Source organism: Leptonychotes weddellii, chromosome 3 (assembly GCF_054177405.1).
Source record: "Leptonychotes weddellii isolate Sample4059 chromosome 3, ASM5417740v2, whole genome shotgun sequence".
Classification (NCBI taxonomy): domain Eukaryota; kingdom Metazoa; phylum Chordata; class Mammalia; order Carnivora; family Phocidae; genus Leptonychotes; species Leptonychotes weddellii.
Window position 1 is genome coordinate 77,587,496 of NC_138371.1, and position 26,470 is coordinate 77,613,965.

Genomic DNA, 26,470 nt, shown 5'->3' on the forward strand with positions numbered 1-26,470 from the left:
TCTGGAGAAGTGAAAGTGTTTTTTTAAATCACATGTAAGAGGAACCAAGGTTATCCACACTATATAGCATAGATCCTCATAGCCCAGCCATAAGTAAAAAAGACCTAATGTCTTGTGCTTCGTGTTAATTAGCAAATAAACTTAAGCCACTTAAGGGATAATTTCAAAAATTTATTTACAAAGCATGTGAAAGCTTAAAATAAATAAGGAAAGGTAAAAAGATATTTCTAAATAGAAATCTAACCTCAGAAAAGTTTCCCTGAACATGTCACATTCAGATCATCTTAGCCATCTTTGGAGAGAGGCTTTGAAAACCACAATGCTTTGTAAAACGCCAAGAAGTAAATAATATTTTAGCATCCAGCTAGCCATTAAAAAAGAAGATTTCCATCTTAACATATTTTAAACTCCCATTGACTCAAATGAAAAGGGCCTTTTTACTGGTGCTGTTGTGGAAGCAATTCCCCAGTCTCAATTCATTCTCGAGCAGTATGCTCTTAAATGCTTCTACATTATGCTATCTTCTTTCAACATGGCCTATTTGCAACAGAAACAGAGTATGGTAACCAATTCCTGGATCTTTCTCAGAGACAAAACATTCTCTCTACACAGCTTCCCCCACACTTGCCACTACATCATACTGCCACCATTAATGACGGGTCACACCTAACTCTTTCCCATAGACTGCAGTTCCCCTTGAATTACTGTTACTTCACACTGCGGATGAACAGAACAGCTAAAACTTATATGCATTCTAGACACCACTTCCTATGCATCCATTCTTCAGGAAGGTTTTCAGAGTTGTTACGAAAGAGTAAAATGAGTAAGTATTGACCACGTAAAAAACTTCATTACATAGGTCATGCACTAATAAAAGTTCTAGGAGATAAGTGTAACCCCCCCCCAAAAAAATTTCCTAGGTAAATGGAAAGATGAATAGTTCCTAAAGATCTTGCAAACTCAGAAAAATATCCATCAATGATTAGGAGATTTAGAAGCAAAGCCTAAGTAATAGAGGGGGAAAAACTGTAAATTTTAAATTTACAAAAGTATGGTTAAGCACAAGTATTAATAGGAAAAAGGATTTGTGGTACCTCAGAATGGAAGATGAACTTGTAAATAATATTTTATTTATAACATTATCTAGATTTTTAACACAACAAAAAGAATACAAGATATAAAAAATTATAAAATATACAGAGAAAATTGCTTGTTGAGAAAAAAACTATAGAATGTTAATTCTTAGGTTTGAAGAAATCCTGGGACGTGCTGAGACTTGAGCCTTGGAAATGATAAAAGTATTAAATATGTCATACAGGTAGCAAATCACAGAACTAAGATTCAAACCTGGCTCTGCATTCCATGCTCTTAACCACTCTTTCACCTTGCTCTGACCTTTCGGTCCTGCCAACAAATAACTTGCAATATAGTAGGAAGATAAAATATGGCTATTGATTTGGATTTATTATTTTGAATTTCTCAATAAAGGGGGAATAATAGTTTAGGAGAATTTTAAGATTTTGAGCCCGGATGAGTGGGAGAATTTTAACTCCATGAAAGGATAATAGAGAAAAAGAAGTGATTTGAGGAAAGTGACCAACTGCTTTTTTTCCCTCACTTTGCGTAGGCCCTCTGCTCCCTCAAATACTGGCAATCACTTTTATACATTCCATGCAGGAGAATAGAAGTTATCTCTCTGGGAAATATACCAACTCACAGAAGAAGACTTGAAGATTCTGATGTTGTGTTCCCCAAAGAAATGTCCCAGCCAGATAAGCTTATAGAAGGAACCAGAGTCAACAAACACTATCCACATACTCAGAGCTTTCTAGAAACCATTTAGTGCCACATTCTTAAATATTAGCAGATAATTAAAAATATCTGAGCATCTAAAGAAATAGTCTTACATGAGAGAGACTGAAATAATAACAGAGAAGAAAATTGGAAGCACTTGAGATTTTATGCAAAAGGAATTTTTTTTTTAATTTTTAATCAATATTCTCAAAGAGATAGGAGATACTGCATTCATGACACAATAATAAATAGCTATTGAAAAGGAACATTAAAAAGGGATATTCAGATTAAAAAGTGCTCTTGAAAATTAAAAATGTGATAGTAGAAATTAAACAAAAAGGTGTAGAAAACAGTTAAAGAAATCTCTCAGGAAATAGAAAAGGACAGAAAGTGGGGGAGAAAAGTAAGAAAACTAGAGGGTCAGTCCAAGTGATCCACTATCCAAATCATTGGAGTTCCAGGAAAAAAGAGAACAAAAGGAAGAAATCATCTTCAAGAAAATATTCTTAAATAGAAGACACGAGTTTCCAGATTGAAAAGACCTACTACATGCCCACCATTATAGATGCCATTAAATGCACAGCAAGGCAAACCACTACACTACAATGGGAACCAAGGTAATGTTCTAATGCACCCACTTAAAAATTTTATCATTAAACTCCTCATTGAATTTTCTGCCCTGAAACTGCATACAATGGGGTAAGGAATTGCTTGGTTAAACTAATAGCACAAAAAATGAAATATAAGCCCAGTTTATAACCACTTCAACTTATATGTGCCTCAAACCAAAAGCCTTGAGGAGTCAAAAGCCCTCCAATACTTAAGAAACTGTAACTGGTATGATTTGAACATAATTTTTATTTTAAAACATTCTAGGAAATAGTAACAGCATTATTTCAAGAGGGTAATTAGAAATACATAATAAAATGTTATTTATTTGACTAAAAAAGAAATGTATGCTCTTAACATTACTCAAAATGCTTTTATAAACTCTTGATGGATTCTAAAGGCAGTCCTCTAAGATAGAGGATGTAAGACAAACATTGCCCTGCCCAGTTATGGATGGTTTTCCCTCTTTGCCTGAGGTCCTTGGCTGGTCATAAGAGCCAGAAAAAGAACCAATGGCCTGATTTCCAGCCCAGAGCTTATACCTCTGGTTGGAAAATAGACTTTTCTCCAAATCTCCAACCAAGATGCTTTCTCTATTCTTCAAAATATGCTATAAATTTGGAAAACAGAAATATAAAATGCATGTGGAGGGCACCAATTTTATTTTATGATAAGCTATTATAATACTACTAATAATAAATATTTAATAAAATAAACAGAAAACAGAAATTAATAAATAACTGTGTAGTATACAGTGATTCCATTCTGAGTGATATCACAGAAATGCAAAGAACACAAAAGATACAGATTAAGTGGGCTCAATATTTTATACATGTATTTAGTAAAGTCATGAGAGTTTAAATACATCTAAAACTAATATTCTCCACTTTTGTAACTATTGAATCTCAGAATAACCTATTTTTTTCTGGATAATAAATCTTTATATGGAGAACAGCATTATTTTAAAGAAACTTAGTATTATGTGTAAAGATAGAAAACCACCAAAAAGCCGTATATCACTGATTTAAGTATATTTGTGTCTTTCAGGGAAACTATAATTCACTATAACCTTCTTTAACTCAAAGTGGTTTAGTATTCTTTACTTTAGCATATGCTTTTTTTGAATTAGTAAAGTGAAAGCATAAGAAAAAGAGATTGAGATGGTTAAGTATTTTGGAAGTAATAGTATGCATCATTTTAGCAATTAATAACCTACATTTCAACTTATACTATGATATCGTGCTTTCCAGAAACAACTCAAGCTCTAGAGACTTAGAATGTAAAGGACATTGAGGAATTAAACTATAGTATAAAACCAAAAATATTTCAAGAGTACATTTAAAATGTGTTTGAGGGGTTTGATAACTAAGCAATACTGTTAATTCCCCACATTAGGAATTCCCCCCCCCCAGACACACACATGCTTACTCATTTTCGATAAGTCTTTACTATGATTATTGCACAATAGAAATTGTAAGAAACAAAACAGTAATATCAGTGAGAGAGAATTTCACAGAAAATACTGATTACATTTGATATGGTTTGAAAACTGGCTTTGAGTGAGTATCTGCTTAGAGAAATGCTTGGAGAAAGAATGTCCTTGGGAACAATCATAAACAGAAAACTCTATAGACTGGATTTACAAAGAAATAAATATATACATAGTCTATAAAGGCAATGTCTTGAGAGCTATGCTGGCAATTTTCCAGGAGCCCTGGGAACATGCCTAATTTCCATCTAAATTTGCACACATCTTTATTGCAATCTCATACCCTGTGAAGATTTACTCACTCTCATGTCCTTTGGCACAAGGGGAGAAATGAGATGTTTCTCTCCCTTTCTTTCTCTCTCTCCCTCTCTCTCTCTCAGAACAGTCAAATCAGTGATGTCCTTGTAGACCATCAGGAGTCTAAATTGCATTCCTTAAGACCTCTCCTTGGCATCACTGATATTTAAAAAATGGAAAAAATGCAGTCACTGCACAACTGGGAATAACAGCAAATAATCTCCATGCTGGGAATTGAAATGTGCAAGTGAATCACTGAATGAGGCTACACCCATTGTAATCTCTCTGTAACTCATCCCACCTGTGCATGAAAAAAACCCATATTATCAAATAATTTTGTTATGAGATTGCTAAAGTTGACATCCTTTCAAAAGGACCACTTCTTCCATGTCCATTTGAAAGCGCATTCCACTCAGTTATTCCTATCTTCTCTTCTACTGTGGCCTCCTTCCTCTCAGAGTCAAATGCTCAATTCTAGAAAAACCCTCCTGGATTAATCGCCATTGCCTCAAGCCCTCTACTCTCACATTTACTGCTAAGTTTTTGAGAAATACTTCATGGTTTCTTTCTCTACTTCTTTGACTCCTCCCACCCTCTTATAATCTGTTCCTGTCCATAAAGGATGGAAACTACTTACTTAAATGTCACCAAAAACTTATGAGTCATCATTCCAAGTGTGTCCTTCAACTCTTATCAACAATGATGATGGTGAAGATCATGCTGATGCTGATCACAATGATACTGATGGCTGACCTCAGTGAACAGGAACTGAACGCCTGGCACTCAGCATTTTCCATGTGTTAGCACATTCGTTCCCACAATAACCTTTCCGTTAACAACATTTTTTTAAACAGCATCTTGAAAAAAATTGTACCTTCGAGAAATGGACTGATTTTCCCTGGGGTTGCCCAGTGAGTAAGTACTTGACTGCTTTGCAGCGTTTTGTATAGTTTCCATTTTCATGAAAAATTCATAGTTACTTCCTTGTCACATTCTAGCCTCTCGCCCTGTCCTGCCTGGCTATCCTCCTGGCTCATTCTCCTTCTGTTAGTTCCCTTCTTCCATGCATCCTTCTTATGTAGCCTCATCCTCTCCATGATATAATCATTTCATACCATATCAATCATCTCCTACTAAGGAAGAGTTCCAGGTTTTGGGTTCTGGCCAAGACTTTCCTCCTATTTGGGGGCATATGGGACAATGATGCCCTTTTTCTTTTCCCTACCTGTCCACAGATCTCTTGCTCTCTCTCACTGTTCCCAGCCAGCCAATCTTGGAAACACACAGTTTCTGTATAAACACACAGTTTATACTATGTCTTACATCCATCTACCTTCCTTTTCATTTTAGTTGTCCAAGTGAAGAATCACAATACCTTTCACCTGATTAATAGCAGTTCCTATATGATGGAAAAAACTTAAAACCAAGAACTTAGAAAGTCCTAAATATGAACCACAGCTTGGGCACTTACTGTATGTTCTTGAACAAATTATTTTACCTTTCTATATCTTAGTTTTCCCCTTGGTAAAATGCAAATAATACAGTGCTGTTGTGTGGATTAAATGAAATCACAGATGTAGCATAATATAATGATTCTGAAAAAAAAGCCTTTATTATATTAATAACCTCAATTCTTGACCCCAGGTTATTCCCCAACCCACTTGTCACAAAGCAATTCAAAAAATTTTCATGACTTCTTTCATGACTAACTTCCCTTTAAGCTTTCATGATTTTATCCCAAGCCTTCTTCTCTAGATTTACTTTCCATTATACTGCCTCTCATTTCTCTGTCCCACCAGCAGCGCTTAATCCCTATGGCTCATTTGACACAACTTCTCTTATCCCTCCCAGCCTTTTCTTAAATATTTCTCTCCCCTCAATAGTTCTTTCAATATACTTTGACCTTAATATTTACAAATCAAAATTCAATCCTTCCTTTATGATAGAGATAAGATTTCAGACAATCGAAATTATTGTTTCCTGGAATCACCCAGCTAAGATGAATTTGTCCTTCTGTGTCCACATATCAGCCTAAGTTCTATTTATTAAAATCTGCCCTTTATTGGTATTACTTATTTAAGTGTCCATCTCTCCACAGACAGGAGTACACAGACATTGCTGGTCTTGTTTCTGTTCTCTCATTTTACCTATCCAGTGCTCTGCACAGAGTAAGCACTTGATAAATATTAGATATATTTAAATAAGTTAAATCTTTTCAGACTTAATATCTTCTACAAGAAATGACAGGGAAAAAAATTCAATTTTCTTAATATCAGAATCTCCTCCAAGAAGACTTTGGTCTTTCTGGAAGGTCTACTTTGCTGTGCTTATTGGGATGAGGCATCCATACAAGGAGTGCAAGACCCATAAGGGGGCATATTTGGAAAAACCAACAGATGGTCTAAAAACTGCTTTCTAAGGATAGTTGGTTAGGCTAATTGCAGCCTTTGTCAGTGATTGGGGCATATGAACTTGAAAAAGGAGCTGAATTTCTTATGACAACAGAGTAGATTTGACGGAAAGAGGATTTGATGTTGAGGGAAGACAAGGAATCTCTCTCTCTGGGAAGAACAGAGATGTCTAATGGGCATTTTTTTCACATGTTGACTGGTGCAGTCAAATATAAATTACCTTTCCAACATGCCCCCCACCCACCCACCATGAAATTGTCAATAAAATTCCACATTGCCTCCAAAGCACTGTAAAGTTCAAACTGGTTCAGGAAGTATGTGTTGATGAACTGAGGTCTTCTTCAAAATGGACACAGGATAAGAACTTGAATGGATCAACCATATAGGGATGATATTTATATAATGTTCTATAAATATACTGTGTTTCCAGGAGATGGGGATATAATAATTTAGTGTGATGACCATCGTCTGGTTTCTTTTTTTACTTTATGCCCCAAATCCTATATTTGCCTGAGTAAGTATCATCACCACCTAATCAAACATTTATGGAGAGCCAGCAGAAGATAGTATTCTATAAAGTACAAAAAAAAATCCTACTATTTTTACCAATAATATCTTCCACTGACAATATGCCAGGTACTTTTCTAAAAGTTTATTATCTCATTTCATCCTACCCATAACTCAAGATTACTAGTATTCCCATTTTACAGGCTTAGAGGCTTAGAGAGGTTGAGTAATTTGCCCATAATCCCACAGTGAGTAAGAAATGGGGTTAGGGGTTCAGTCTATTTTCATCTACTTTAATGCCGATGTTTTCAACCACAGTATTTACTGCCATTAAGGGGTCCCAAAGGTGTATAATGTATAAACGCTACCCCCAAAATGGTTACAACTTATTTAGGGGGATTACATAAATACTCCTTGAATGATAACCCAGAATATTTGGATTTGAGTTCCTAATTTCCATTTTCAGAAATAAAAAATAGACACTTGAGACTTAAAAATTCCAGTTGTCTCAAAGTCCAAAGGTAGCAAGTATTTTCAACGAAGCATGGTGGGCCTGACCATCTTTAGACAAAAGGTATGCCAGATTGACCACTGTGCTGAACAGCACTAAATAAACCAAAAGATTTGTTGCTGTGGTGGACCGTGTAAAGGCAACCCAAACAGATACCCATAAATGTTACTAAAAAACATTCTTTGGCTCTTTAAAAATTGCTACCTTATATCCTTGGCCTTCTAGCAGCCTTTTAATAAATATCTTACTAGATTTAGAAAAAAAAATAAAATAAAATAAATAAATAAATAAATATCTTCCTAGATTTAGAATACTTTTTCCCCCATTGCCCACAAGTAAATACACTATATAGTCTAATATAATTTTTCATTTCCTCGTCTGTTTTGGGTTAAATGGCTATTATATTCTCACAATTTCATTTCGACATAGTCCTAAATTGTAAGCCAGTGAATTGTTTTGTTTCTACATTGTGAATTTCCTAAGACAAACATCATAATTGTGTTTCTTTTCCTACTAAAAAAAATCACAGTTTATTCTTGGGAATCATTTAGATGAGAGAAAATCCCTAGGAATTATGCAGAAGTGAAGTTAAAGTTGATGTTGTTCAAGCAAAGGAAAATCAGAAATTTTTATTGGAAATTAGCACAAGAATTGCTCTCTCAACAGAGACTTATAAATAATATAAATAAATAAATATTAATTTAAATAAAGATCAGAGTTCCATGAGAACACGTAAACAAGTTCAAAGTTAATGGAGACATTAAATATTGCTTCAGGAATAAAACAAAGGCCAAATGATCTGAGATAAAGGAATGCCAGTCACATACTGAATTTTAAAACTAATAATGTCCTCTTATTCAATCTGTACCAACCCTAATTACATAATAGGATTTAAATTTATGTGACAGACATAAGTGAATTCACATTTTTTTTTTACCTTGTCACTTTATTCCATAAGTTACTATGGTTTCACCTGAAGGAAAGAAAGTTACCAGAACGTACTTTTGGAGAATGCAGTCCTTTACATGAGAAATCTTAGTGGTTTATATTAGGTTCTCAATATGTTGGTATAGAATATAATTACATGATTAGGTAGGTTTGTTTCTTAATCCTCTTTTACGTGCCCAGTAGACCAGAATGTCTCTTTTGGAGGTTAAGATACAAATTACCTAATTAAGACTTAACATTCAGTGTAATAAAATCCACATATATGAAATTTATGCAATACATAGATGGTTATCCTAAGTATTCCATTGTTTTGTTTTTCATAGAAGGAACAATAAAGTAACATTTTGAGAGATACTCTACCAAATTGTGCTTTTTATTTTGAATTTTAATCTAGTTTACTTAAAAATATATACTTTTATGTAGGAGACATGCACCTTAAATATATATTACATACGAGAATATCTCAAGAACATTTGTGTGAGTGCTAAATATGTAAGGAGAATGTTTATATGGGTATGAAGAATTAAGAAAAAATGATTTGCTTTATGTTACCATGAAAATTTTCTTTCCTCCTTTATTTGAAGGAGAGAACTAAATACTTTATAAAGATGATGTTTTAATTGTAATCTGCTTCTGAAAAACAGTCTATCTCTTTATCCCAGTCTCTCACCCTATTCTCCTCATCATACCTTCTCCATTTATTTCCTTTTCCAAAACTCTATCAAATAGCCTTACGTCTAAACTTTGAGCCAAGCATATCAGCTATTGTCCTTTTGCTTGGTGAGGTATTTTGTTTCCACAATTCTGTCATAAATGAATCTATTTAACAGAAGTCATTATTCCTTTCAGTTACTTATAGCACAAATAAAAGCACAGCTGCTATGTATCAGATTCGTTCTAGGATCTAGAGAGACAGCAGTGCATGTCAGATAGAAAGATCCTTGCTGTCACCCATCTTGGTTTCTCACTGGCAATTGTGTCCTTTGAGATGGTCAAATAAGCGAAACCTGCGTCTGCACTCCCAGTTCTAGCTCTATGAGTGGGCCTCATGGATTCTGGTGGAGAATTGATTCTGACAGAGCACAGAGAGAGAACTGAGAGCTCCTCATGGGCCGACCCCAATAGTATGGTGTTTTGCCCTGGGAAACAATGACCAAGGATATACATGTGTGTGAAGTCAGACAAGGAATGCTCTCGAATCCCACCACGTGGCACCACTGTGGGCTTTGCAGGGGCCTCGACAAATGGAGCCTAACTAGAGGGCAGGTAGAAGCCTCAGACTTTTCACTTCTCTCAGCAAAACTTTGGGAAGCGGGACACCGAATCCACACCTCTTTTCTATCAGCCAAGCCCCTGGGGTTCTTGAACAATTCAGAAGGTAGGAGGAGGCCTCTCCCTACAGTAGACTTCCTGCTAATAAGCATGTGTGGGGGTGGAGTGATGTACTGAAATAAGGAAATTATTACCAGACTTGTACTTTGGGATATTGAAAAAGTACATTCAGGTTGCATTAAGTTAATATCTAATTAGTATTTGTAATTTGTTTGACATCTTTATATTTGCCCTTTATACTGAGGATGAGAAAAGTTTAAACAACAACAAAAAGATGCTTAAATTCTGAATTTGAAAGGGAACATCCAATTTGAAATGGAAGGTTTGTAACAACTCTTTCCCTGACCCTATAAATTTAAGCCAAGACAGAAAAAGTTGAAAAAAAAAAAAATGTGCTGCTTCCTGGCTCTACTCAACTTTCTGCTGCATTTTAAAACTACTCCCCACTGTGCTATCCTCAGAGGAGTTAAAGGAGAGCTGTTTATTACCAGACTTTTCCCAACCTCCATCTTCTTATTCCCTTGGGTCCATATACTTGAAGATTGTAATTGTGTCTTAACTGAAATAAATCTTATACAGAATATCTAAGTTCAATAAGGAAGCTAAAACACCACCACCCTGCTTTTTGATAGAGGAGACAAAATAACTTCTGCCTCTGAGGACTTCCAAATGGCAAATGGGTAAGAGCATCTAAGACAACAAACTCATTAACACTGCTTTCAAGGTCCTGCAGGATCAGGTCCCTACCCACCTGTACTCTATCTCACTCCATTTTCCTGCACATCCTTGACTTGAGGTCCTTGTACACATTATGCTGCTATATGCCACAAAAACTCTCTCCACGGTCACCTCTGCACAGAAACTTCTCCCTTCACCTTTTTCACTAGTTAACTCATCTTTCAGAGCTCAAAGCAATTGTCCTATTTTAGAGACAGATCAAACCCCCTACTGCATGTTCTTATGGTAGGAGAGGCTTCCGTCACAGTTACTATTTTGCATTATGATTATATTTTAATCCCCTCTCCTCCCTCAAGATTGGAAGTTCCAACAGAGCTGCTAAGATCCTTATTTTCTTGTTCTCCATTGTATATCTACACCTTGTACAAAGTAGTTATTTAATTAGTATTTACTTAATGACCAGATGAATGGAGGAAGTGAAGATCTCAATAACCTGTAATAATAGTGTCAGCTATAGCAAAATCAAATGTTAAATGAGTAAATTCAAACTCCAACATTTATATCCATAGATCCAACAACACAGGCATGGAAGGGAGAGCATGAAACATAAGGGTAGCTCATATGAAGATATGTTTCAGTGTTCTAGTTAATTACAATTTTCCTATGAATCAACAGTATGACGAACAAAATCACTAGGAGTATAATGCCCAAAATCGTAAGAGATTTTCCCTTTATACTCCAAATTGATTTGCATGTATCAAGAAAACTGCAGAATGATATTTTCATAGGAATGCCAATAAATTGGAGCATATTCAGAGAAAAGAAATTGCCATGAGGAGAGATGGGAAGCCATTGCAGTCACTGAAAAGAACTATCTTGTTTTTGTTTATTCATTCATTCACTCATTGAATTCATTCAATGAACATGATTGAGGGTATCATACCTGGCACAAATCTGGACAGTTGGATATATCAGCAAGCAAAGTAGACAATGATCTCTGGCCCATGTAGCTTGCATCCTTTAAGGAATGACAGACAGTAAATATAATAAACAAGGGAAGTAGAAAGTTGAACAATTAAAGGGATCTGGTGTGCAAGGGTGGGAAAAGGATGGGGTGACAGGTTAAAGCATTAATACTGTGATGACGGTTGGCCCTACTGAGAGATGATATTTGATCAAAGAGTGGAAGGAAGGAAGAGAGTCAACCACAGGGATATTTGGGGAAGAATGTTTTAGCCAAAGGAAATATCAAGTGAATGTCCTACTTCAAGATGGAGATTGCCTGGCATGTTGGAGGGGCAATCACAAGGCCAGCGTGGCTGAGGCAAGAGCAAGTCAGTGGGGAGAGTGCAGGAGAGGCTGCCCGAGAAGTAGCGGGAGGCCAGATCACAGAAGACCATGTAGGCCATTGCATGGTATAAGTGTTTACTGTGAGATGAATCACCCAATGAGACTGGGTAAAAATCTATGTAAAATGTAACTCTACTTTAAAAGCATCACTAAGAATTAACATCATGAAAAATAGAATGGACTATCTCACCATGGGCCAAATTATTATTTTTTAATTCATAACTTTAATAAAATGGATCTTGAATGTACATCTTTTAATCCATGTCCAACTTATTTATGGAAAAATAGAGGCAAAAGACAAGAAATACAAATGGAATGAGATTTCAGGACCTCATAAATTCTATGTAATTTTTCATTTTATCATATTCCAATGCAGATATTCCCTCATGGTCCATCAGAATTTAAGGGAAAAGTCCCCAAATAACAGAATTTTAGTGCGGGTAATGTCTTTTAAATAACACATAATACTATATTTTAAATATTATGCTAAAATATATAATTATGTGCTTATAACATGAATATATACACTCTATATGAACATATAAAAATAGATATATTACATAAATATTAAATACTGTAATATTAGTATATAATATCATAAACACTGTATCACAAATGTGAATATATGTCATTTAAGACTGAGCATGATTTGCTTTTTACCATTTTTATCCTCCTGGAGCAGGTCTTGTTATATAATGAAAGCAGTAAGATTTCCTTTCTCATTCAGAAGATTTTAAAAAGTGAGATTTTGAAAATATATCTTTTGAAAAATTTTTTAATTATTTCTAAGTGTTACATAGTTTCTATTTGTTATCCTTGTTGAAAATAACTAGAAGAATTTAAGTTGACAAAAATGCACCTCAATACACCATTCAGCCTTTTAAAAATAAAGCTACTTCCTATATTTAAGCAGTGTAACCATACTGTGAATTCTTTATGAGGGAAAAAATATACAAAAGAACATGCACGCGCACACACACCATACACACGTGCCTGCGCACCCCCTCACACACACATTTTCTTAAAAAGGTTTCCATTGCTCCTCAGAAGTCAACAAGTAGCAAACCTGTATGATTAGACTAACTCATCCAGTTCACTAGTCAATTTAGAAAGAGGAGGTCTTCGGAGTGAAGTAAGTGGACAGATTGAAGAACAAGGAGGGGGGTAATGTTTTCTGGAAGTAGCTCTTAGAAATCCTGTTCACAGCCTGGAACTGCATAAATTTTCTCTGCATATGTTATTGCTACCTTGGGGGCCATGATAGCATATGCATTTTGGTTTTTTCAAAAAATAGATATATGTACATGAATATGTGTTTAATGCATAAATATTATGATGATTTTTCTTTCATGGGACTCTGTAGTCCCTTCAGACTGTACTATAGTATATACAGTAAATAAACAGTAATCCATTGAGAATGCATATATTTTTTAAGAAACTACAATGTAGGGTTGAAAGGGGGCTGAATATTATTGCCCAATTTAGAGTATCTCAAAAGTGAAAAATTATCAAGCAAAACAAACTCAGCAAGACAATACAGACATTTGGTGGCAACACTGACTCCAGCAGAAGAATAAATATGAATATATAAACTGGAATGCACAATCTTGGAAAAGCAGGAAAAATCACACTTATGCACTAGCATAACAGCTAGGAAAGTTAAAAAAGCAAACTAACATATTGTTACAATGTATTATGTAATATGCTTAGAAGAAAATATAACTGCTGGTCAGGTGACTTTAATAAAACCAGTAAGTTTAGTTTCTTGAACACCTGTAGGTTATTATTGTAAAATGAATGTTATTATTTGAATAAAAATTTAGTCCTTGATGTATTTTGTTTTTTCACAAAAGGTATATGTTCAACATACTTAGTCTTACCATTCTTTGTATACATGATAGAACAAGATGATAAAAGCAAATGATTGTAATATATTTGGTTTCTCAGTAAGTTTCCTCAAACACAGACTGACAAATCTAATATGAATCCCCAGAAATTCAGTTACTTCTAAGCTTCAGTACTCTGGAATACATAAAATAAATATATGATCAATGAAATGAAATATGACAAAATGTTTCATATTGATGTTTTCTTCTTTCAAAAAATGCCTTTTTGGTTAATGCCCCAAGTCACTTTTTCCATACATTTTCTTTTTCACAATGTATAGATTTCCTAGTTCTGATCTCAAGTTCAGGGAGCCTGGGGAGAAGTGGGAGATTTCTTCAAACCAGGGCTGTTCCTCAGCCTTTCACATGAGAAAATTGTTAGGAGCATTAAAGTATTTCTGACTATGCTGCATTCCTTTGTTCAGAGTGAGTTTTGGGAACACATCCTTTTCTCATTATATTTCCATAAAATATATTTGATCTATTCTATTCTTAGAATACCTCTGATGTGGTCTGTGAGTGGAGCACAGTATAAAAATATTTCTTTTTTATATGAGACAAAATGTTTCCATTTCTTAGACACATAAAAAAAATTCACTATATAGCACTCTAAGAAAGTAAAACTTGTCCGATACATTTTCGTAGTGCTCAAAACAGACCACAGAGGCCCCCTCTTCTCTCTTGTTCAGAATCTCACCCAAGGCATGGAGCCCTCTGCAGAACAAAAGGAAATTGGGAAGAAAAGAGGAGCCAGGAGAACCGGGAAAGATCCTGGATAATCCGACTAAGAAAGCAAGTTTATATTTAGAAGAAATGAAATAAGTTAACCCTCTTCCTTTAAGACTAAATGAGCTCAACTAAATTTGTATTAGGAACTAAAACACTGTCAAAAATTTTAAGTTTAATGTGAACAGTTAACGTTTCCAACTGGCGATGAATAGTTGAAATGTTTGCTTGGTTAATTCAATTTAGAAACCACTGGAAGCCAAACAAGTCTTTCTTGCAGTTTTCTACCACAAGCCCTGGGTACACAGCACCAGGCCACACATCTACAACATGGCCTGGTTAGGGCTGTTGATCATTCCAGGAGCAAGCAATTCTTTTTGAGAACATTTTCTTCAAATACTTCTTTGGCATTCCCTTCTAAGAGAACAGCTATGTAAATCTAGTTTGTCAGGGTCCACTTGAAACTAAACGTTAATCCTGAAGGACTGCCACCCACAAACTCACTCCAAAACCAAAGACACAAGAAATCTACCGCTAACTCTCTTTGATTACTCATGTGATTGCACATTTACAATATCGATGGTTAAATATAAAGGTCTATGAGGGCAAGACTTTGGTGTCTCTTACCACAATATCCAGCACGTGTAGATCAGTGCATGATACATAGTAGTTACTCAATAAATCCTTGCCAAAAATATGAATAAGTGAATGAGTTGGGAAACTGAACCTCATTCTCTAGTCCCTTAATTGCTGAAAGGAAAATATACAAAGTGACAATAATTGGTCCAGTTAAACTGAGAACTTGCTGATTATCCAAGAAGACCTTATGCTTCCCAGATGAGATGATTGACTATGTATTTGAGAAACAATGGCTCCTTGCAAAAGATACTAAAATTGCAAAAGTTACAGACATGTCTGAATTCTTTTTATAGAAGATAAGTGCAATGTTTCAAAAATTCTAAATATTTCTGTACTGTAATAAAATAGTGAATACTGCTACAGTGTTAAGCTTTCATATAACCTCCACGGTATCATAGATTTAACATCACTGGTATTATTGCTATAATGTCTGTATAAACAGACATATGTACAGTGAGTTCTGCTAAGTTGAGATAGATTCAAAATCATGAAATAAAACAACAGACTTATGAGGAAAATGGTGTTGGGGCACAACACCCGAAAAGTTTATCAGGGACTCAGAAATCTAATGAAAATGGTAGCATAGTTTTACACATGATCAATGGTTAAGAAATGCAATAAATACTATAACAAATGTCAATGTACCTCGAAAAAGACCTGAAGTTCACTTGTGGAAGTGAGTCTCAGAAGGGTTTAGCTCATGTCTTATTGGGAGGAGGTGAAAGAAGGGGTACATGAAATGAGGCAGAAGGGTGTGGTTCCTATTACATAAAGCAAACAAGGTGGCCAGTAGGCATGTGAGATGTGTGTGTGTTTTTGTGTGTGTTGTGTGTATTCCTAAGCAGCTTGATTCTACCGCTTGTGGTTTTCTATGTTTACTCACCTTATATTTCTCATAGACAAAACTGTGCATAAGCAAGAGCGACATTTGCATTATGCAAATTGTTCCCTAATATATTAATCACATTGGAACAAATTCATGTTTTCAAAATGAATGTTACAGCAGAGTTGCCTCTACCATATTCCAACAGAATGAAAGAGAAACTCTGACATAAATCTCAGCCTAATCAATACTGGATTATTCCAGCACAGTTTGCATTTGACTCTTACACCCTAAATAAAATCTATTTTATCTAGATTTTAAACTCTTTAAGAGCAACAGATATTCAGTCATATAGCCAAGAGATCTTTCTCCAACTACATTTAATATACTTAGATTCAATAAAATATTGTTCGGTGAAAAAGCCAGAAAAATCATTGCAATATACTACTCCAGTCTGACCACAAAGGTAGCAGAGGTAAAGTGTAGAAATTATAGTATAAAACAAAGGCAATTTAAGGTCATTGTGGTTTTAAATGGAGTTTGGCCCTTGAGACCTCAAAACTGATATGCACACATATGTATTTAATAAATTACACCCCAGCTATGGATCCAATAAGAAAATAGGTGAGATGTTAAGTTCCCACCATTCTACATAATACTAAAATTTACTGAATCTTAACTTTGAAATTCTTTTGAAAGTTGATTAACCTAAACTGATACTTTCCTTCCCTGCTTGCTATAAGTTAAATGGATGTATAGATCTTGACATACAGTTTCACATTCTGATTGAATATTCTGACTATTTAAACACAGGTCTGCAGAAGGGATTGCCCAAGAATTAACCATTTATTGAAACCTCCAGTATGTGAATCATTGTTCAAAATCATACCCAGTATATTGTTTCAAAACCTGCTCCTCCTTTTATGTTACCTATTTTTGTTAATTAAGCCATTCTCCACTATTATTGAAAAGATGAAAGTCATCTTCTTTCTTCTACCTTAACCACTGTTTCTTCCATTTTCACTGAAAATATATTTACTAATTTAAATAGAAAGCATCTGACTGTCTCTCACCCTCATCAAGTTGACAAAAAGAAAGATGCTATCTAATTGAGACAAAATAAATTTTATCTACATGCATACAAAAGAAATGTCAACTGAAAACAATGTTCAGAGACTTCAAATTAAAGATGCAAGAATAGGAAAGGTACTTCTAATCAGAAATCCCAGTATTTCATAGAAAATACTCTTGAAATCAGTTTATGGAAGCATTGTTTAAGTAGATTATTAAATCTGAAAGTATGGACAAAGTTCAAATGAGGTCATGGAAGGTCAGTCAAATTGTGGATGTTTTCTTTTTTCTTTATAGTCAGAGACTTTTTTTCTAGTTATACATGATAGTCAGTCTTTAAGTATGAGAAACTGTGTATTTTTGCCCAATTCAGAGCTTACCAGATTCTTTTTACTACATGTTAAAGAAGTGTGTTTTGCTAACACAATTGTATAGAAATTAATAGAATAAATAAATATTTAATTCTTCAGAATTTCTATTTTTTTACAAAAAGGGAGGAAATAGAGTTGGTTCTTCAACATGGTAAAATTTGTTTCCTCAACTTCAGTCATTTTTACCTTCCCTTGCGTGTTTTACTTCAAACCCACAGACCACTGTGTATTATTTTCACAAATGTTTCCATATCTTCACATCACCCACCTTGTTATTTACTTAATGTTTTTCTTTAACTATTGGTTCTTAAATAGATTCTAAAAGTAAACTTCATATGACTATGACAATGGAAAACCAGAATCATATTTCATATAAAGGGAATCACTGTAAAATTTGCCTCAATGAAACCAAAAAATCTTATTAAGTTCCATCTAGAAGTGGTGACCAACTAAAAAGGCTTAGTGCCTGAGTACTGATTGCTTGTTCACTATTTTCTTTCAAAAAGGATATTTGCAATTGCCAGACAGGAGTTAAAAATACACAGTTAAAGACACAGTAGCACCAAATAGAGAACTTTTTCTTCTGTAATCAAAAGGAATGAAAGAGAATTGAAAAGAGATTAATTTTCTCTCCATGTGATTCATTAGTGTTTAAGGTAATACTCACATCACACCTAAAATCACCTCATGATTGCCATTGGTACACATTCCAAATTTGGGAAATCACTGGTATAGTGGAAAGAATATACTACTCCAGGCAGCAGATACTGACTCTGGAATCAACTCTGTCTACCTCATTTGAGACTACATGCAAACACTATGATTTCCATGGGCCTCATATTTCTCAATAAAATTAGGAATTTGGATTTTGTATCAAATGGGGTGGGCTAGGCTATGCTATGATAACAAACCACCACCCGATCTCACTGGCTATATTGGTATTTGTTGGTTGTATTCGTAGTTGTTGTTCAAACAGCAAATTTAGTTTTCCCTCCGTCCTCTAGTTCTGTGCAAATCAGCGGGGTCACTTTCCTACCACTATCTGGAATAGCACTGGTTACAGGAAAATCATGCACAGCCTCTTAAAGTTTTTGTCCCGGAATAACTTTTGTTACTCTGCTCACTTTTCATTGGCAAACACATATCATGTGGCCACACTGAGTTCGAAGTCCATAGGGAATTTGACCTTCTACTATGGTCTGAGAAGTCGAAAGTGCCAAAATATTTGTGAATAGTCATAGCAAAGTCCATCAACTTAATGTTTTCTACAGTTCTTTGTATTGATTAAATTCTATACTTATAAAAAAAAAAAGGCAACGTATGAGATTTCTGAAATTTGTCAGATTATTTAGTTTGGAAGTTTTTTTAAACATAAAATTGATATTATAGTAATGGACCACATTTTATTCTTCTAAGTTCCACTATTAATCACATTAAAACTTTCAGGAGATTAAAATCTGATGGAAACTATCCAACCAGGATTTTAATGGTTAAAAGTGAAGAAAAGATTTTTTGTTTTGTTTTGGTCTTGAGTGCTACTTAGATAACACAAAACACGTGACCAAAATCAGTTTGATGCTAGTAGGAATTGTGCAGAATGAAAGAAAATAAATGTGTTTAAAAACATGTAAAGGTTAAGAAAGTTTTATAATCATTAAATAGCTAAGGTCTGAGGTTAGCGGAAAAGCATGGCATGATCTCCATTAACGTGCCCTCGTTCTAAACGTACAGGCTCACATGTCAGCCATGGGCTTGCCATGCCTAGTTTGATTTGACTTCTTCAGTTACCACTCAGTTACTAACATAACCAGGCTCAGTGCCTCCTCCCCAGCATGGCTTGGCCGTCACATGTAAAAGTGATCTGGTTTGTTTAAACAGAATATTTTCTTACTGTTCTCCTTGTTCTTATATATCATAGCAGAAAGCTTTCAGTTAATAAACCACTGCCCACATGTCAAAATAGGTCACAGAACCTTCAAGGGAACATCCAGTCAGAAGATCAATAATATCACCATAGTCTGTGCCATACACTCTGGAATGTGCCCACTCTGCCTTCTGGTCCATTGCCAATATATTCCGTCTTCTATGAGTCTCATGTTCTTGGAGTATTAGTCTTCTCTCTCCCACTTGATTAAAAACTTCTTGAGCACAGAAACCAAGCCGTGCGCTTCTTTTGGGTCAACCACAATACCTAAAACCGCGTTGAGCCCATAGCTAAAGTCCCCAAAGCTTTTTTTTGTTTTCCTGGTGACACCCACGGGGAAGACAGAAGACTTTTATTTCTCCATTTGAAAAAATGTGTTTGAGCAGCAACCACATAGCCTGGACTGTGTAAAGTTTGGGTAAACAACAGAAAACAAGCTACAAACCCTTGTACAAATCCAGTCAGGGTCAGTCTCGTCTCCTACGGGACACTTGGCAATGTCTGGACATAGTTTTGCTTGTCACAACTGAGGTGGGGGTACTGCTCGCATCTAGTGGACAGGGGCAAAGGACATTGCTAAACAGCTTCCAAAGCACAGGAAAACCCCTACACCAAGCCAGTTCCCCAGCCCAGGATGGCAACTGTACCCAAGTGGAAAACAATTTTAATACAAGCTTACTAATAATGGTACTGCCTTTGCCCCCAAAGCTCGTGGTGGCAGTAATTTCAATACTTGTATCTCATTAAATAATGTGACACTGATAAGGCCAACTCTGGATGCGGCCACTTGACAAAACCTGTATAAAGGAGTCACTAAGATGACTTTGTTATTGAGAAGACTTTTGTGGATGGAGATAGAAATAGTTTTTTCCAGTATTGCCTTAGAATAGAATTAGAATCTAACTCATTAACAGAAAAAAAGGTAATAGTAGGTGAGGTGAAGTTTAGAAAAGCTATATTTATATTACAGTTGTATTTCTGAATCCCTGATAAGTACTGTGGCTACTCCACAGCTTGAGCTGTAGTTAATGGTCTAAGACTCAAATTCTCTTTGCTCAAGGGTCTTGAGAAGAAAAGTAATTTCCTATGTAATAGTAAATACATAATGCAATAACAACATTTCAAATGGATAAGCAATATCCAGCTCACATACAGGGACTTTTTTTAACCAGATAAAGACAAATCAGCATAAAGCAGAATCATTGGAATTTTGCAGCCTCACCTTCTTGCCAGTACTCCAAAGTTTAGTTCCAAAATCCTGGGCTCAGTAGTTTAATGCAAACTCACATTTGTTTGACAGTAAAATCTCCACTAGGACAGGGCTAGCCTAGAGTTGAGGAATGTCCTGTGTGTGACCTAATTGTACCTAACCTGGGGGCAAGTGCCAGAAGGCAATGCCCCATTTATGTCTATTACCGCAAAACTTCAATAAAATGTTAACCCTTGCCCATCAGAGCTCCAAAGAATTATAGCAATAAAAAGTTCCAAGGATATCCATCATACCTTCTTTCCTACATGAGAGCTTCTAGGAAACCTATTTTTCTTTGCAGGTTAGTGTCTGTTTCTTTTCTCACTCTCTCTCTCCCTTACTTTCTCTCTCTCTCTCTCTCTCTCTCTCTCCTCTCACCTCTCTTTTTTCAAATGTCTTGTAGAATATAGTCAGATGGCATAATCTGCTCTTTGTATCTCTTTTTCTTTTCTACCTCACCTAGAGTAGAATTAGAAAACTCCTCATATCTCTGTCTTTATATTTGTTGATCTGTTACTGCATTTTACCCTTTTTTTGTTCTTTAGCTGTATGTCTTTTTCATTCAGTTGACCTTTCTTAAGAACTAAACAGATGCCTTCCTTGTTTTAGTAACTGAATTGTTTTCCATTTTAAAAGTTCATGCATTTATTCACCCAATTCTTTAACATATAATTATTGAATACTTAATTATATTCCTGGTTCATGTTAGGAACTAAGAATATGATCATTAAAATATACACTGCTTCTTTTTTTTTTTCATTGCTTCTACCCTCACATGTCTTATAGTCTTTGGAGAAGATAGACAAGCAACCTGGCAATGATATCACAGTGTGATAAGCTCTTTGATAGTGTAAGTAGAGTTCTATGAGAGAAAACCGAAGAGGCAACTAAACTGGTTCTAAACAAGCTAAGTCTTGAGGAACAACTGCTGGAGGTTTGGACATCTATGCTCAAATGTGAGGGATTAGGCAAAATTACATTACTGACAATGGAAAAGTGGTCATTCCAAATGGTGGGAACAGTATACAGACAGTGACATGATCAGATGTGTATTTTCAAAATATCATTCTCTATTCCATACAATACTATAGTAGGGGCAGGATTGCAGACAGGGAGACCCAGCAGGAGCCTGTTGTCATTGTCCCTTTAAAAGTGATATTGGCTTGGGCGCCTGGGTGGCTCAGTTGGTTAAGCGACTGCCTTCGGCTCAGGTCATGATCCTGGAGTCCCGGGGTCGAGTCCCGCATCGGGCTCCCTGCTCAGCAGGGGGTCTGCTTCTCCCTCTGCCCTCTTCCCTCTCGTGCTCTCTGTCTCTCATTCTCTCTCTCTCAAATAAATAAATAAATAAATAAATCTTTAAAAAAAATAAAATAAAATAAAAGTGATATTGGCTTGCAATAGAAGAGAGACAGAAGAAATTGAAAGAGATTGAGTATAATTATTGTTAGTTGGGGATAAGGGTGGGAGAGGTGAGGCTCATGTCGAGGTCTCTGACTCGGTCAATTAGTAGATGCTGGTACCATTTCTTGAGCTGGAGAACCAGCAAAAGGAGTGGGAGCACAGAAGCTTGAGGGGAGACAGAATAGGTTGAGTTTAATTGTAGCCACATTCCACATTCCGTTTGAGTTACCTAGGGGGCTTTCTCATGGGGGGATGGGGGTGCAGTTGGCTATAGGAATCTGAAACACGGGAGCAAAGCGAGCATGGTAAATAAACTCTGGACATAAGATTTTTTCCTTAATGGAATGAATACATTGTGCATATATTAAGGTGATCATTTCCAGTATAGATCGAGGACTAAAGGCTCTCTAGTCCAGTTCTTGATAACTATCATCAAAGGCTTTGGCCATTTTTGCTTATCACCATACACCTGCTTTACTTACTGATGTCTTTGTCAGCACGTTGGATCAAAATAATTTTATTGATCTCTTATATTTGTATAGACTTTCACAGTTTACTGAAGTTCTTTCCCATAAAGCTCTGGACAAAGTCTCAAGTCTGTGAGCTGGCATTGTCAGAAGCAGCCTAGGGCCAGGAAACCAGGATAGAACCACAGAGCAGGAGTTCTAATGAGGTTGCTGCAACTATTTATTCTGGGGTCACAGCCAGTGTTCAGAACCAGAAGTCACAGAGTTAACCAAGCCAAGGCCCAAGTTCCAAGCCAAGAGTCAGAGCCAAGGCTATGGGCAAAGCCAAGAAGCAGTCACAGGATTAGCACATCGGAACAAGCCCCAGAACTGCTGTTGAACCCATGGTCCTCCCTCAGGCTCTGTGTCCTTTGGAGGCATTCTCTTGCCACGGACTGGCACTCTCAGAGGAATTCCATGGATGAAGTGGGAATGGGAGAACTGAGGATTTCCCCTGCTTCTACAGGAACTTCACCTTAGAGAACACAACCAGAATCCCATCGAAAGCATCTTGACTACTTTCTGCACATTCTCTTAAGATAGGTAAGGTTATTCAAAACAAAACAAAAACTTTGAGTTTTATTTATGAATTTATTAAAATTCCCAGATGCAAAAAAACCCCAACACATTACTTTACATTAAATTAAAATCAACAGGAGAAAATAATCTAAGTTTGGTTGGACTTCTTTCAGAAAATCTTAAAAATAGAAAATCCCAAACTCTAGTTTCAGTAATTTCCCATGACATCTTATGCTAGGTCTTCCTTTATTTGCCCTCTTCTGAAGAAATTCAAGCATAATCCCTAGATTATTTCCTTTATGTTTGTCTCAGCTTTGATGTAGCCAAAACCCCTACAATACACCCAGGTAAGAAACCTAAACTATTACTGAATCTGCATTTTCAGAAATAAACTCAGCAAAATAGATGCCTTTTTAAACATAATTTTAAATAGAGAATACAGTCAGATGGGTCAATAATTTGAAAAGTAAATTTGAAAAGTATACAGTGAAACTTCCATTCTCAGCTCGCCTCCTCTGTTTAGTTGCACACCACTGCCCACAAAGGTAATCACTGTCATTAATTTCTGGTTATTTCTTTAGAGCTTTGTTATGAACATCTAAGCAGAAATAGACACGTGTTCTCATTTCTCCCCCTTATAAGCAAAACACAGCACACTAAGCACATGGCTGTGAACCTTGCTATATTCCATGTAAGTGCAGAAGTTTCTCAGTTCTTTTTAGAGTTGTGTAGTATTCTATTGTATAGGTGTACCATAATTAATTTAATTAATTTAGTTTAGTTATTCAGCCTTATATAGCCTTATATAGACACTTGTTTCCAGTCTTTTACTATTACAAGTAATATAGCAATGAATAATCTGCTGCCTACATCATTTTGCATATATGCAAATACATATGTAGAAAAAATTCCCCGAAGTGAAATTGATGAATTAGGTGTTTACACTTAAAATTTTCATGGATACAGCTAAATAGCATTCTATAGCACCATCACTTTCACCTTCCTGAAGCCTCACCAACAAACTTTTAGATTTTTGCCAATTTGTAAGTGAAACACTGTGGCCCTTGACACGGTTTAGTTTCTCTCTTATTGTGGGTGTTATTGAGCATCTTTTCATATATATAAGAGCCAAAGGTGTGTTTCATTTTCACAACCTTTGCCCACATATAAGTTGTTGGTATTTTTTAATCATTGATTTCTAGAATATTTTTAATTGAGATATAATTGACATACAACATTATAGTAGCTGCAGGTGTACAACATAATTCAATGAATGTATATATTGGGAAATGATCACCACAATAACGTCAAGGATTGCATATAGTTACATTTTTTTTCTTGTGATGAGAACTTTTAAGATCTAGAATATGTTTATGGCATTTGCCCTTTTCCCACAGTGTGAGTTGTGAGTACTTTTCCCAGAGTTTTATCTTTTGACGTTTATATATTGTTTTTGGCCATGCACAAATTCAAATATTGTTATGTGTCAAATCTATTAATTTGTTTTTGGCTTCTAAAATAAAATAGGAATAAAAGCATGCTTTAACATGATAAGAATATATCTATTTCTTCTCCCAATCTAACATCATACTTATGCATTCTAGTGAATACACTAGATATGGGCATAAAACAAGAATGCCCAATATCACCACTATGATTAGCATTGTATGAAAAGTACTGACCAACAAAATAAAAAAGAGAATGAAAATGAAAGTTAAAGACATACCTAGACATAACCAAAAAAATAATTTGTAAGACTCACATGAAGAAATCTTGTAAATGCTACTGAATGACAAAGAAAAGAAGACTTGAGCTAATGGAAAGACATACCATTTCCTTGGACTGAAGACCCAACATCATAAAGACACCAATTTGCCTTAAGTTAACTTATTTCTTTGATGTAGAGCCCTCCCCCCAAATAACAACTGGGTGTTTTTGTGTTTGTTTTTGTTTGGCTGGTTGGTTTGTTCTATCTTGTTTTTTCTTGTTTTAAGAAATAGACAAGATAGGAGCACTGGGTATTTTACGCAAGCAATGAATCATGGAACACTACATCAAAAACTAATGGTGTAATGTATGGCGATTAACATAACATAATAAAAAAAAGAAATAGACAAGATAACTGTAATATTCATATGGAAAAATAAATACAAAAGAATATCCAGGAAACCTTTGATACAGAAAATCAATAAAGATAAATTAGCTCTACAATATTAAAAATATATTCTAAATTCTTGATGATGAAAAAAGTATGTTAGTATCACATGAATACTAACAGAGTAGTAAAATATTATAGTAAACCAAAAATAGACCTAATACATACAGAAATGTAGCTTCTGATAAAGAGGGCATCTCAAATCAGTGGATAAAGGTGAACTATTCCATAAAGGCTGCTGGGACACCTGGAGAGTCATCAAAACACCATACTGGATCTATACTTCATACACTCCAAATACCAGGTAAATTCAAAATGCATCAATATTCATCAAAAGAAGAAGGAGGAGGAGGAAGAGAAGGAGAAAAGAAAGAAGGGAGGGAGAGAGGGAGGAATAAAGCACTAAAAATACATCCTAGGTGGTTTCTTTTACAACCTTGAAATGGAGATTTCTATCTATGAAGCAAATATACATTTCAATATTTTCCTAAAGTTTCTGTACAATTCAAAAACCTTAGGGAGAATTTTTTTCTTACATAATGTCAACTGATGTCAAACCCTAGGCAGACATTTTTGAGAAAACAATGAGTAATCTTTTTTTTTCAAGCAGAAAAATATATACTGGAATGTCAAAGGACTATAAACACAGGGAATAAGATTTTAAAGTTGAAATGCAGAAAAAATTCTGAGTGATCTCTCAAGTTAAGTATGTTATGCCCTTGTGTATTTTTAAAATAACATGGATGATAGTGGTTTAGAGTCAGAAGATATAGGCTTAAGTTTCTATTCTCTTTCTTACCAACCATATGACCTTGGAAAAATTACTTAATCTTTCTGAAATTTAATTTTCTAATTAACAAATGGAATTAATAAAATAATTCCTGTCAAAATCACCAAGTTACTGCTTGGATCAAATAATCTTCTCTGAAAATACTCTAATCTGTAAAAACTACATAAATGTTCATTGTTACTTAATATACTATATATTTAAGCACTGCAGATGTATATCTATTTTAATATAAGAAATTCTGAGTAATCAAGCATATGGAGATACTCTATACAGCATCCTAGCAGTCTTGGAATTTATAGGGTACAAGTTAGAACAAGTTTATTACCGTCTATGAAACTCCACTTTATTGATTTGTGCCTTACTATTTAAAACTAAATTGGAAGAATGTGTAGAAAAATCATTGTTCCAAATGGTATACTGTCATTTGCCTGAGGTCAATGGATAGAAGCAATAGCAGGTGTCATGAGGAATTGTGGCAGAGGCA

At 35.2% G+C, this 26,470-nt stretch overlaps 2 long non-coding RNA genes across 5 annotated transcripts in view; one reads left to right on the forward strand and one right to left on the reverse strand.

The window, feature by feature from the left end:
- LOC115943109 (uncharacterized) overlaps positions 1–26,470 on the reverse strand; it is a 388,724-nt gene that overhangs the window by 43,434 nt on the left and 318,820 nt on the right. The gene's annotated exons all lie outside the window — the stretch shown is intronic.
- Positions 22,813–26,470, forward strand: part of LOC145720559 (uncharacterized) — a 40,298-nt gene continuing 36,640 nt past the window's right edge. Inside the window, exon 1 of the long non-coding RNA XR_014143615.1 lies at positions 22,813–23,065. This is a non-coding gene — a long non-coding RNA (uncharacterized LOC145720559). The remainder of the gene's footprint in view (positions 23,066–26,470) is intronic.